The following is a 13,914-nucleotide window of genomic DNA, read 5'->3' as shown; positions in this document are numbered from 1 at the left end:
TGCAGGGCTGTCCAACACTGGTAAATTAGGACTGGGACCAATCCAGAATGTATGGACATCTACAACAGATGGATTTACATGCAATGGGCATAAGATGTAATAATTGACATAGTCAGAGGTTATGAAAAAAAACAGGACCATCCTTAGAAAATGCTAGGCTTGGGCACGAATGGGTAAAGACCTTCTGTTCCCCCTGGAAGAATCTGCTTCTATTTAAACAAAGGTAAATTGCTAATTAAAAGGGAACAATGTTGTGTTTAAGGAGATGGACTCTCATTTATAATTGGGTGGATAGCCCTCAAGGCCCACACTGGATAAGAGGAGAATCTCTTTGCCAAAACTCCAAATGCTGACGTGGCAAAAGGACTTTCAACAAAATGGATGGCCACCCAGCATACTTTGTGCTGCGAAAACAGGGACCCAGAATAGAAATGTAATGTGATGGACCTTCCATACCACAAGGCTCCAAATAACCCACATTGCTCCCTCTGGTGTACTTCAAAACACCACTACAGAAACATCATTCTGCCAGAATAATGTAGTCAAAATATCAAGGGACTAACTATAGAGAAGGCAATAGTATAAGTTGTTATGGATTTAGATTTACTATTCTTAATTAACTTTTTCGAACCTTGATGTATATTCTTAAGATACATGAGGAGTTAAATAAAGCAAACCTGTACTCACACAGACATAAATATATGTTGGACATGACCCTTTTTGTGGGGTTACCCCAAACATTTTGCCTTCTTCCGTCTCTGTTCTTGAATTCATTTTTGCTGGATTTAAGATGATGTTCACTTTTTTCCTGCTGACCAGGGTTAAAGTGCATGTGCTCTGTGTCTAAAAAATTTAATGCCATTTGGTTTCTCCATGATGGACTTATTTGATTTACTGATAAGTCCCAAGTACAGTGCACTATATGTGCCCAGGGCCTATAAATCAAATGTTACTAGTAGGCCTGACGCACCGATTGTGTCACACACATCAGTAGCCCTTCAAACCTGTCTCAAGCCTGGCACTGTTTAGCCTGTGGGTGTAGTTTTAAACTGCCATTTCGACCTGGCAAGTTCCCCTTCTTGACCGGCCTAAACCTTCTGTTTTGTTACATATAAGTCACCCTTAACGTAGGCCATAGGTTATGCTATGGGCAGGGTGGGTGCAGTGTATTTAAAAGGTAGGACATGTACTTTTGAGTTTTATATGTCCTTATAATGAAAAACTGCTAAATTACTAAAGCAAGGCATATCTCTGCTATAGGTTAGCATTGGAGCTGCATTGCAACAGTTAGTGGCCTGTGTAGGCAAGTGTATATGGGCAAATGGGGCTTGTACCCATTCCCATCCTTGTGTAGGAAAACGTAAAGTGTAATGTACACAAACAAGTAGGCAAATGTGTGCATGAGCTAATGGGGCTAGAACTCATTGCCATCCCAATGCAGGGAAAAACAAAGTGTAAACTGTACACAAGTACACATGTAAAATAAACTATGAACCCAATGAAGGTATGTACCCAAGGTCCATAAATGCATACTGTAGCCCATGAAGGCAAATGAGGTATGAGAGAACATGGGGGAAAGAACCCCTTGCTATCCTTAGGTAGGGAAGAATAAAGTGCAAAATTGTACACACATCCACTCTGGTCTGGTGTTAGAGTTACCATGGTTCTGATTCAGAGGCAAAAGATCGTAATAAGTCAAGGTATGAAGTGGAAGCCAAAAACAGTAAGTACAAATGATCTCACGAGTTTATGTAAGATCCTGGTAAGTCAAGACATAAGCTTGTCCTCCACCAGTAAAACTCAGCTCCAAAAATGATAAAATAATATCTGGATAGTGCAACAAAATCATGTATAGACTAGCATAGACTTTTAAACATACTAATCATGAAATCATCACAAAAGTTTGTTTAACACCCCACCACGATAAAACCAGAGTCAGTGTAGAACAAGTTAGTTAAAACTTCCCTGGTGAATAGCACAAGTGGATCGTGGACACCTCTTATAGCCATGTTGAAAAGTACACACGTTTGTCTCTATTCCTACTGTCATAAATTTCCATCCACTAAAAGGCATAGGGCCATATGTAGGTAATCTACATTTACCGATTCTAAAATACAGAATTTTACTGATTCGGTATTTTAGAATCGGTAAATGCTATGTAGGAAAACATTCGGTAAATTTTACCGCATCGGTAAAATTCGGTAATTACCGTTCCGGTATTTACCGATTCGGTAATTCCCATTCATTCCTATGGGTCTGGAGGCCCATAGGAATAAATGAGAATTACCGATTCGGTAAATACCGAATCGGTAATAGGGGGAAGACTTACAAGGGTGGCAGGGTGTCACATTGACACCCTGTTGCACCCCTGAATAGTGCATGGGTGCACATGTGACACGCATTTCTGCTACATGGCACTGTTAAAAATTGCAAAAAATTGCTTTTTTAACGGTTTTCGATATTTACCACCAACTTGTAGTTGGTGGCAAATAACGAATCCTGAAATGAGAAAAGCACTCATTTGAGTGCTCCCTACATTAAGGATTCGGTAATTTACCGAATCGGTATTTTAAGAATTCGGTTATTTACCGATTCCTTAAATTACTGATTTGGTAAATTACCGAATCCTTCAATTTAGCCTCCTACATCTGAAAAGGCTAATACCGGTTGGAAACGGCCAAAATTCGGTAATTTCGGCCGTTACCGACCGGTATTAGGCTACCTACATCTGACCCATAGTGTCTATGACTTTGAAAATGACTGGCAAAGCACTGTCACTGTGTCCACCAGGAGTAACATAAAGAAATTGACCTTGTGCAATAAGCTAAAGAGTGAGGCAAAACTCTGCAAAAACCACTGACAGTGAGTCCAGTCATTAGTGCAGCATGCATCCCATTAAGAAGACAGGGTAATTTTGAGCATTGTACGTGACGTAATAACCGGCAAATTAGTAGAATAAATGCCACCTGATTCACTCAAGTTCTTAGAAGTCCTCCAGAATGAAGTCAAGATGCAGCATGTGACAGCGCCGCACTGGAGGGAAAATACAATGTGAGAAATGGAGGATTGGAAGATGCATGCAAGAGCCAACCTGAAGATGGTGGTACGCACAGCATGCAGCGCCGGGTGGCTCAAGGCCCGTACAAGCACCAAACTATGCAACTTTGTCAGTACTGCCACGGAGGACTGTCTGACGTCACAGAGGATCTTGAAGGGAGGCGCGCGGTATCCAGTCAGAAGAGAGTTTCGCGCGCAAGTAAACTGACACAAAGCAGTGGTTATGATGGTCAGAGACTCTGTGTCTGAGGTGAGAGAAAAATGGAATTAAAAATGTCAGACTCACCAGCAATGTCTCGTACAGTAGAGACTGATGCAAAGTAGGCAGGTTGCTTAATGCCAACATTTCCAGGCGATGAGGAAGGAAAGTACAAACAACATTTCCTTCAGTGGGTTAAAAAAAAATAACACATCACATACTACCATAGTTGAACACCTTCACAACCAGATGGAGGGATATTTGATGAAAATGACATGAAATGTGTCCAAGGTGTCAATTGACTAAAAAGGTGAACCCCCACAATGTATGGAGCAGGATTGCGTCTTACAAGACAGGAACACTGAAGGTGAAAGTTGAGTCCAGCGCAATGTAGGAGGTAAAGGAAGAAATCTCTGAATAGTAGATGTAGCCGCCTCAGCACTCCCACGTGAACAAAGACAGCAACACCAGCTCAGCAGGACGTGCACAGGATCACACAACATAGGCAGCAACATGACTCCTTTACATGCCGCATAGTGGTTGTATTTCCACAAAATCGTAGAGTGTGTGCCTGGGAATGCACCAGCATAACAGAGATGAATATTCTCCCTGTAAAGTTGATGTGCTAGAAGGCACACGCAATAGATGTAGGACCAGAGTTCAAAATGCGTAATGTAGATGAGCACAGCATGCCTGGGCTAGGGCTGGCCGATTGTGAGGCCACTGGTGGGGCTGAAAGGCATAGTGCTTCATTCTTACTTGTTTCTGTTGTCTTCTTTGGTTTCGTGAGAAAGACTTGTTTCTTCTTTGATGATGTTGTAGTGTTCAGTGTGAAACCCACATGTTTCTTGTTCACAGTTATTCCTTTCCTGTGGATGCCTCCTCTTGTGTACATTTTGTTTGTCGCCACTGTAGTTTCAGAAGATAACGCCATCTCTTGGTCCTCTTGTTCATCAGGTACCTAAGATCGTCTTGTAGATGTAGGTTCTTCGTCATCCTCGCCGCCATAATATGTGGTGATGAAGGTCCACACAGGAAGGATATAGTTCAAGAAGTCTTTATTGTCGATAACATCATGTAGGTAAGGTCTTTCAAGAAGCCCCACCAGGAGCAGCCTGTATGCTGCTCAGCCCATTCTAAACTGTTACTCCAGAGCACACCAGCTCCCAACATTCCGAGGAGTATCATCAATCACCAACATTCTAAGCAGTACTCAGCACAATTACACCGGCTGAGCAGGAAGTGTACATTGAATAATATTAACAATATGCTGGAATAAATATCTCCAGGATAGGAGGAGTAAACTACATAACCAAACAGATACGGGATACTACAAACTTCCATTTGGAAAAAGTTAGGAAGAGTAAGTTTTGTGTCTCTGGACTCAAAATTTAAATACACATCTTTTAGTAAAGTTGCAGGTCTGAAAATGCCACTTTTAGTAAATTTGCATTTTCTTACTTTAGCCATTCTGTCTCTCTGCCTGTCCCTTGAATATACATCGGGGTTGAGTGATAGCTGGGCTTTGTGCATTCCCTCTAGACAGTCACACAGAAAGGGAGTCTGATGGATCTTCCTTAGCTACAGTGAGAGGGAGGAGATGACACTTGCACCTGCATAGGGCTCTGCCTGTCCCCACACATAGAGTTGCATACCCCCCTGAAGTGTGTCTGGAGCCAGGGCAAAGAAGGCCAGGGCCTTGTGAACTACAAATACCTTTCTTTGAAGTCTCTCCACACCACATGCTAAAATGGGTATAACTACAGGACCTCTGACACCATATACCCAAAACACTTCTGGACTGAGGACATTCTGCCACAAAGAAGAGCTGTTGTGCTGCCAGGAGGGACTGCCACTTTGCTGCTTGCTTTGCTGTGTTTGCCAGCTGCCGTATGCTTCTTGCCTATGAGTGAGAGGTCTGGACTTTAATCTCTATATCCTGCATCTCTAAAGGTTCTCCAAGAGCTTGTTTGGGCTTGCATCCTGTTACTGAAGTTTCAGAGATATCAAAGACTTTACCTGCATTTTGCTACCAACACATGAGCTCATCTGCTGTGACTCCTGCTCTTCCAAGTGCTGCCAAATAGAAACCTGGGCCCCTAGAAGTGAGTGTTTGGTGCTGAAACCCAAGAAAACCAATGCATGGACACAGAAGTTTCATTTGTAACCGGTGCAACCGCTGTGGAATCAATGCATTGCCACGGCCTGCGCCAAAGCCGTGGAACCCTCTCGCCAACTGTGTGACACAACAACCTTGACTTACAACACAGCACAACTTTACCATCACAGTGCCTCTGAATCACCGCTGCTGCCTTAGTCTTGGACACTGCATCACGACATCTGTGACATACCGTCAACGATTCTGATGCATTCCTGGGACAGAGTGGCTTCGAATTGATGCATCACCATCAGCAGTGCCTTTCGACATCGATGCATCAGAACCGACACACAGTGCTCTTGGCATTGACGCATCAATGACTTTGACCTACTTTGGGACCGACGACTTGCCTGCAACAGCAGCCCATCACCTCATATGTCCACGCATCGTCCCCAAAGCATCAATGCATCCAAGGTATTATCAGCCGGTCTGCGTGACTCCTGTATCCGGCCTGCAATCCATCGCAGTTGGACTGAACCTTTGGATTTGCCCCGGTCAAGCACAACCAGATAGCCCCAGTTGGAGCTATTGATTTTTCAGGACTGCATTTTGATTTAATATTGCAAAATTCATATCTTGGCTTGTGTATGTTGTATTTTTGTTGTTTTGGTCTTGGTTTGCTCAGATAAATATTTGCTATTTTCTAAACTTGTGTGGAGCACTTTAGTGGTGTTTTACCCCTCTGTTACTGTGTGCGCATGAATACTTTAAACATTGCCTCTATAGTTTAGCCTGACTGTTGTATGCCAAGCTACCAGAGGGTAAGCACAGATACACATTTAGTGTGTACTACATTTTCCCTGATATTTTGGTTCCGAGTATTTTGTCCACGATATTCAATAATGTACACTCAGTATTAAGTGGGAATGTGTTCGATTTTTAACCTCATCCCAGATCCCAGAAGATAATTTTGTTTGCTTCATTTTAGAAACCACCAACCCTTGGACTCCTTTAACCATGATGAGAAGCAAATATAATGTTATTGCTAGGATAGAAGATAATATATATACCAGATAACTAACTTATACTGATGTGCAGCCTTTTGAGCCTCTATGTTTAATGGTATAGGCTGCTTTTTTTACTGTCATGGGCTACAGGGGTTGCAGAAAAGAAGACGCGCACAATTTATTATAAGTCCATTTGGAGCATGGCAGATGCGTTGTTCGACCACATCTGAAAGGTTTATGAAGATGGCTTTAGGTCAAAGAAACTTTTCTTGGTAACCTTAATAATTTGAGAAAAGGGATAGTATAGCAAGAAAAATGCTTGTGCGCCATCCTAATTAATTTTGATGATATATTTTGATTATATATTCATATTGTTTCAATAGTCGATGAGGAGATGGGGGCAAGTATATAAACTACTGATTTCAGAATCCAAAGGCTGTGCTTCCAGTGGCAGATTTGGTACTTTATCAAAAGTCGTATGAATCTGAGCAAATAAGTCGACCATCCCCTATTTAATATATAACATAATGCTACTACAACTATATATCGTTTCCAATTCTATTTTTCAGTTTAGAAATACAAAAACAAGCAACCATACAGCTTTTTATAAATTTCAGAGAGTACTTCAATATTTTCATCGGGGTCAGTTACCTCTCCTATGCGGACAGGTTACTCCTCTGCACAACACTTCAATGAGACCACGTGATTATGACGTGTCATAAAGAACCGAAGCATCGGGCTGTGAGTCTAAAGAAGAGTGTCCATGCTCCCTTTACCTTACAGTTCTAAGATTGACACTGGGGCTTAGAGTAGGCAGTTCACAGACTGCGAATGTCAAGTGTGCATGCATTCTCTGATGCATGCAAGTAGAGTTCAAATATAGATGACTACAAAGTAATTTGGAAATTACAAGCTCAAGAGCAGGATAGCCCTGCAAACATAAGCCTGTATGTTTATTCATCTGACCGGGGTTATTTGATGAGAAGGAACCAGCAATCCACCAGGATTTTAGGGTTAGGTAATTCATCATTATCAACTGATGCAGTTGCCGAAGCGCAAACATGATTCACAGTGTGTTTTTTTAAATTTCTGGCGTCACAGTACAGCTATCACCTGATCTAAAGTTAGCAACGAAAACGAGTTTTAAGAAGCAGTACCGAAGAGGGGCCTAAGCTCCTTCTATATGTTGATTTTCCTAACCACAGAATTTGACTGGGCAGAAGTTGTGTGCTTCCTCGGAAAGAGAGTGCTTATATTACACTTTATGCCCGGTTCAAAGTACATGCGCAATATAGTAGGCTTGAAACGGTTATGGTGACAAGTCAATGCCATGTGTCAGATGCCATAGGTGTGACCTGTTATTATGTAAAGTTGCAACAACGTCAGTAGGTGTAACTTATTTATTGGGGAAAATAAGATGTTATGGTGAATAGGTCTGTAAGGGTGTACTGTTAAACCTCAATGAAACCTGTGCACAGGCATTTTATTACATGGAATATTACAGTTTATTTAGTAGGCATGGATATTACTCTTGGTTATGCTACCTGACACACCGTATACAACACATGCATGGTGAAAAATCCTTTGACTCTCACTTAAGAGCCAATATATATTGTTTTTCCATCTGTAATTCGTACATATTTGTAATTTTATGACTGTATATAAAGGGGTCCCTTATGAGAAAGGTTATGTCCACTACAGAACATCTGAGTGAGTTATGGCAGTGCGCCATTGGTAAATGATGTTGGCTTGATTGGTTCATTAGGAATAGTTAAGGCAGATGACATGGCTCTGATAAGTTTATTTTGAAAATGTACAACAAAGACAATAAGGCTGACCTATTTATAGAAGGACTGCATGTCAAAGTCAAAAGGCCTTTAATGGTGGCTAGTTAATATTGGACCTGGCTCTTTTTGCAGGGTCACCTCAAGTTTTATGACTTCTGTTGCTAAACCCTTTTTTTAAATAAAAATTGGTTTTATGACTCTGTGCACTTTATCCCTGCTAACCAGTGATACAATGCGTGTGCTTTCTCACTGAAACATGGCACAATTGGCCTACACCTGATTGGTCAATTGATTTTACTTTTAAGTCCCTAGTATTCGGTACTGCATGAACCCAGGGCCTGTAATTTAAATGTTAGTAACAGGTAGCAGTTCTCATTGTGCCACCCACTAAAGTAGCCTTTAAAAACATGTATCTGGCCTCTCCCTGCAGCCTGTAGTGCTGTTTTAACCTGCCATTTCGACCAGGCAAAATAAACTTTTACCTAGACATAAATCTTCCCTTTTAATGTGTTTAAGTCATCCCTATGGTAGACCCTGAAGGCTCATAGGCAGGGTGCATTGGATTTCAAAAGTAGGACATGTGTACTTTAGTTTTACATGTCCTGACAGTGAAAACTCCAAAGGTCATTTTTCACAGTTGAAAGGCCTGTCTCCCCCATTGACTAACACTGAGATACATTACTACATTTAATAAGTGCTAACTTTAGATTGAGAGAGGATAGCCATTAACTGTTTACAATCAAATAAACTGTAATTTAAACAAATCCTCTTTAATGGTGAAGTCGGATTCTAATTTTGAAAATGCCACCTTTAAAAAGTTGGCCTTTTCTTGTCACAACCATCTGTGCCTTGTGTCAGATTACAAGTTATTACAAAGTCAGCAGGGTTATTTTATTTATAGTGAAAATCATCTGCTACAGACAATAGGCCTTTAATTGTGGATTGTTATTTCACTGTGTTAAAACGCAAGGACAGGAGTTTTTGAACATGTAATCTAACTGATTTCTGTAGTAGTCAATGGTGTTTGGTATTTCCCCACCCCCTCCTCAAAGATAAAAGATCTACAATTGAGAATCCTTCCTCAGCTTCTTTTGGGGGGTTATATATTGTTTTGTCAACTGTAATATTTCACTTTTTAAAATAAGTATGCATAGCATTTTCTGGAGTATTGAAGTAGTGTTTATATATATATGTACATATATATACATTCATACATACATACATACATTAACCTTTGAATGCTGGCATGTTGCTTAATCACATGTGCACATCTCCCTCAAATTGATTGTGCGACAGTGACTGAAGTTTTGAATGTTGCCCTTAGCTCTCCTTTTATAGGTCTCCCTGTTATATTTGTTTGTTTATAATGTATTTTTTGTGAGCACTCATCAACGATCAGTCTGCTCATTTACTTCTCAGATTATTTGCAGTGTACTGTGTCCCATGTGGCCAATGCTGTAATACCCACACCATATTGCAGCATAATATCTGTAACGTATTATTGTTTATTGTTCCACAATGACTGCCAAAATTAGAAGCCATAACTCATCCATCTTTTGTTGGTCCAGCACTTGGAGACTACACACTATACAATTTCAAGAAGGTAGGTTAGTGTAATATTTATACTTTTACTTATCTTTAATTAGAAGCACATACCTTAAGAGGCAAAACTTTTCTTTTTTCTACTTCTAATAATTTAATTTGTCTTGCATATACTTGTTGAGTTTGTGTGTGTGTGTTTTATTGTGGGCTGGTGAGTGGATCAGCGGTAAAATCTTTCTAGGATTTTTGGAAGGTTTCTATCAGAAGGATGCATTTTTTATAAATAAGCTTTAATGTGTTCTGCTGCTTTCCAAAATCCACTTGTGGTTATGATACTAGACATAATAAAGGGCTTTTCATTTTTGTGATGGGGATTTCTGTTTTATATTTAATAAAATACATATTTTCCCGGTCACTAATCCATTCTAATGAAAGCCAATATATGTGGATGCTCTATTACTTCATATAGATACTGCAGGGAAGAAACCATTGCTACACAATATCCCTCATATGATTTTAAATTGCAGAGATTCTTTAGCTAGAATGGTCAAAAAAAGTAACAGATTGCGGTGAATGTAGATATCTCCAGAGCATTCAATATTGCTTAATAACTCAGGAGAATTACATTTTACGTTATACCCAGACCAGATTTGCCAAGAATCTACAGAATGTTTAGGAACAGTGAATTATGTTTACACACATCCAGATGCAGAAAAATTACTACTATAATAGATATATTGTTGGTAATGCCTGGAAGGGCAGAATAGTTGTCAAGGTAAAAAGTAATGCAATATATGTCAGATGGTCAGTGAATTATGCATCTTAATTAAAGATGACTGCTATTAAAATGGTGACATATCCCTACATCAAGAGACACATTAGATGACAATAGTTAGCACACAAGAAAAAATGCTGGGATCACCCAATATCTGTCACTTCCAGACGCTCACTTGTGAGATAGGTGAGCAATTGTTCAGAAGGTATGAATATGGCTTTCATAAGTGCCATTGAATTCATCATAATAAATTGTGCCTGGCACTTCGACGAGGGTGGGAGGGCGGTTGAGGATAGGACTTTTCTGAGTTTGAAAATACATATTTATGCATTAAGGGCCTATGTTTAGCACATCAACAGAAATTCCACGTCAAGGGTTTGTTTGAAATGGCATGTTTGATTATCATGGTAGCAATATTACAGCAGAAAAGCTGAATTGACTTACTCACCTATCGCAACATGTTTGTATATTCACTAACCCAAATCTTTTTTATTTATTATGTTTACATTTCTAGATAAAATACACAACATTTATCATACGTGCAAGAAATGGGATTTCTGGTTGGCTAGGGCTTGCGCCTAAGTCAGGCAGAAATCACCACTCCAGTCAGGGCGAGGGAGTTACATGCTGAAGATAACCCCTGCTCACCCCCTTGGTAGCTTGGCACGAGCAGTCAGGCCTACCCCAGAGGTAATGTGTAAAGCGTTTGAGCAACAAACTCACACAGCAGCAACACACTAAGCACAACAAAAGAAACTCCACACAAGGTTATATAAAAAATTGCCTTTGTATTATATAAAACACATTAGAATCATAATCACACAATATACACTGTGCCAACTGGCACTGGGCAATATTCACAGGGGATTATATACAGGGCAGGGCCAATTGGGCCACTGTCAGAACCATCACAAAGCACAAGTAGCAGATGTAAAAAAACAACCAGTAACTACTGGCAGAAAACTGTACTCAGCATTAGCATGGGCGACATAACCACATTATGTCTACATCAAAGTTAGGGATAAAACACATTCTTCATAAACATCCCAAGCATAACATTTGCTTTAGGCATCACCACATTAGGCAATAACATTAAGCATAAACACACTCTGCAATCCTTTAGGGCCTTGCGCCCTCCTAGTACACTCAGGTACCAACCAGAACCCAAAGCTAACTGGCCTTTCTCTGGGGCTCAAAATACCCGCTGTTCAGAATGTCTGGACGTAAACTGTGGGCCTTTCAAGTAGCCCTACGGCTGCAAACGTAGCAAAGCCAAGGTGCGCAGTGCGCTTGGGCGTGGGGTGCATCTCACCCCTTCTTTCTCATCAAAATACAATGCCACCTGCAGCTGCCGTCTCTCTCGTGGTGCAGCCTGGCAAATTAGGCCTGGCACCGCAGTGCCTCTGCAGTCCCCACCGGGACTATGGGAACACGTGCCCCCCTTCGGGGCAGCTGCCCACAATCCGCAGTGCAGCTGTGATGGTCAGGCACCAGTATCAACCAGGACCGAGGAACCCCGATCACCATGCTCCTCCTGGTGCCGGAGAATTTCTAAAAGTGGAGCCCCACTAACATGGGCTCTTTCCAAGGGAAACAACGGCTGTAGCAGCAGGGACCAACAGTGCCCTGTGGCCCCCCACTCACTGGGGCACTTGTGGACTCTTCTGGTCTCTTCTGGCAGCCGCACCACCTTCCAGGCCTTGCTGGTCTCCTTGGTGCCTACCAGCGCGGAGTGGGACACGTTTCCTCTGTTTCTTTTCGCCAGCTCCCCCGATCAGGCTGTCACCACCAGTTTTCCCCGTGGAGACAGAGGGAGGTAGAAATGGAGCCCGCAAGGCTCTGTAGCTGCCACAGGCCCAGCCCATGGTCGGGCACGGGAGCCTGATTTCCGGCCTACGGTGCGCACGGCGGTCAGCACCACAATTCGGGATAGACTCCCGCCTCACCAACATGTGGGGTGGGCTTCCTCCCCAAAGTGGCACTGCAATGCGGTGTGGGCTCCCGCTTTTCTCCCCTGAGCACCTTCCTGCGCGGAGTAGGCACACACCTGAATTCTCTTTTCAGTTCGGGGGCACTCAGGCCACGCCCCCATCCAGGCAGAGCAGCCTGGGTTCCTTTCTGGGTCGCTTCTCGTGCAGCGGCTTCCCCTCAGCCGGGCACAAGGATGCGGGGTGGGCTCACGCCCAACTCCTACACAGTGTAAGGGACTCCCCAAGCCGGGATTCCCTCGGCGTAGACGTTGCAGCCAGGCGCTTCACGGCACAAACGCCCTCTTCTCCTTGCAAAGGCTGGAGTCCCCTTCCCTTGCGATCCAGCAATAAAGATCTAGCGCTCTTGAGGTGCTAGAGTCCAGGACTTGGAAAGGGGCACAGCTGGGCCCAGGCAGGCCAGCTCACAAGGCCCTCCAGCAGGGAGGCAGTCCCTCATGGCGATTCCTCCTTGGGCCCAGCAGCAACAAGTCACCAGGAAGCACAAAAAGCACAACACTACCTGGGGTCACAGCCCCAATATTTATACAACCTTTTCCTTTGTCTGTCCTTGGCACAGGGCTTGGGGAAACCAGCCTGAACTGGTTCTGGGGGGTTGTGGAGCACTCTGTTTACAGGGCTCTTCTTCCTCTTTGTCAGGTGGGGGCTTGGTGATCAGACACACCACAGGGGGGCGGAGGCAGCATTCGCCTATGCAGACACAGACCAATTCAGGGTCAGGCGACTACTCCTCCCACTACTCCAAAATCCCTGGAGCCACACACACCTCACCAGCCCCAGTCACTCCGAAGCCAGACATGCAATCCACATCAGGCAGGCAGACACGTAGCACACGGCAATGCCAACTTTTAAAAGTGGCATTTCTAAAATAGTGATAATAAATCTGCGCCCACCATTGCACAGCATTTATTATTCCTATTCCAAACTTGACCACCCTGCTCCTCTCATATCAGGAATTACCACTGAAACACTTATCAGGGAATCCCCAATGCATTCCTAAGGGAGGGCAGCCTCACAGCAGTGAGAAACCAAAATGGCTGTTTGTTTCTACCAGGACATGTCACACACTTAAGGTACATGTCCTACCTTTTGCCTACAATGCACTCTGCCCATAGGGCTAGCTATGGCCTACCTTAGGGGTGACTGACATGCAGTAAAAGGGGGGTCACCGACATGGCACACACTTTAGGTGTCACGTCACAGCGGCACTAACACTGCACGCATAGGCCCTGCAATGGCAGAGGCCTGAGATAGGTTTGAAAGGCTACTTTGGTGGGTGGCACAATCAGCACTGCAAGTCCACCAGTAGCATTTAATTTACTGGCCCTGGGTATCTGATATACCACTTTACAAGGGACCGACAGGTAAATTAAATATGCCATACAGGTGTAGACCAATCTTACCATGTTTACCACAGAGAGAACACACACTTTACACTGGACAGCAGTGCTAAAGTGCCCA

At 42.9% G+C, this 13,914-nt stretch overlaps 1 protein-coding gene across 3 annotated transcripts in view; it reads right to left on the bottom strand.

Annotated features, from left to right (window-relative positions):
- The window catches only part of MAGI2 (membrane associated guanylate kinase, WW and PDZ domain containing 2), a 2,996,284-nt gene that overhangs the window by 791,408 nt on the left and 2,190,962 nt on the right, over positions 1–13,914 (bottom strand). The window lies entirely within an intron of this gene.

This window comes from Lissotriton helveticus, chromosome 1_1 (genome assembly GCF_964261635.1).
Source record: "Lissotriton helveticus chromosome 1_1, aLisHel1.1, whole genome shotgun sequence".
Lineage (NCBI taxonomy): Eukaryota > Metazoa > Chordata > Amphibia > Caudata > Salamandridae > Lissotriton > Lissotriton helveticus.
The sequence above is the reverse complement of the archived record's forward strand: the minus strand, read 5'-3'. Positions and strand labels throughout refer to the sequence as shown.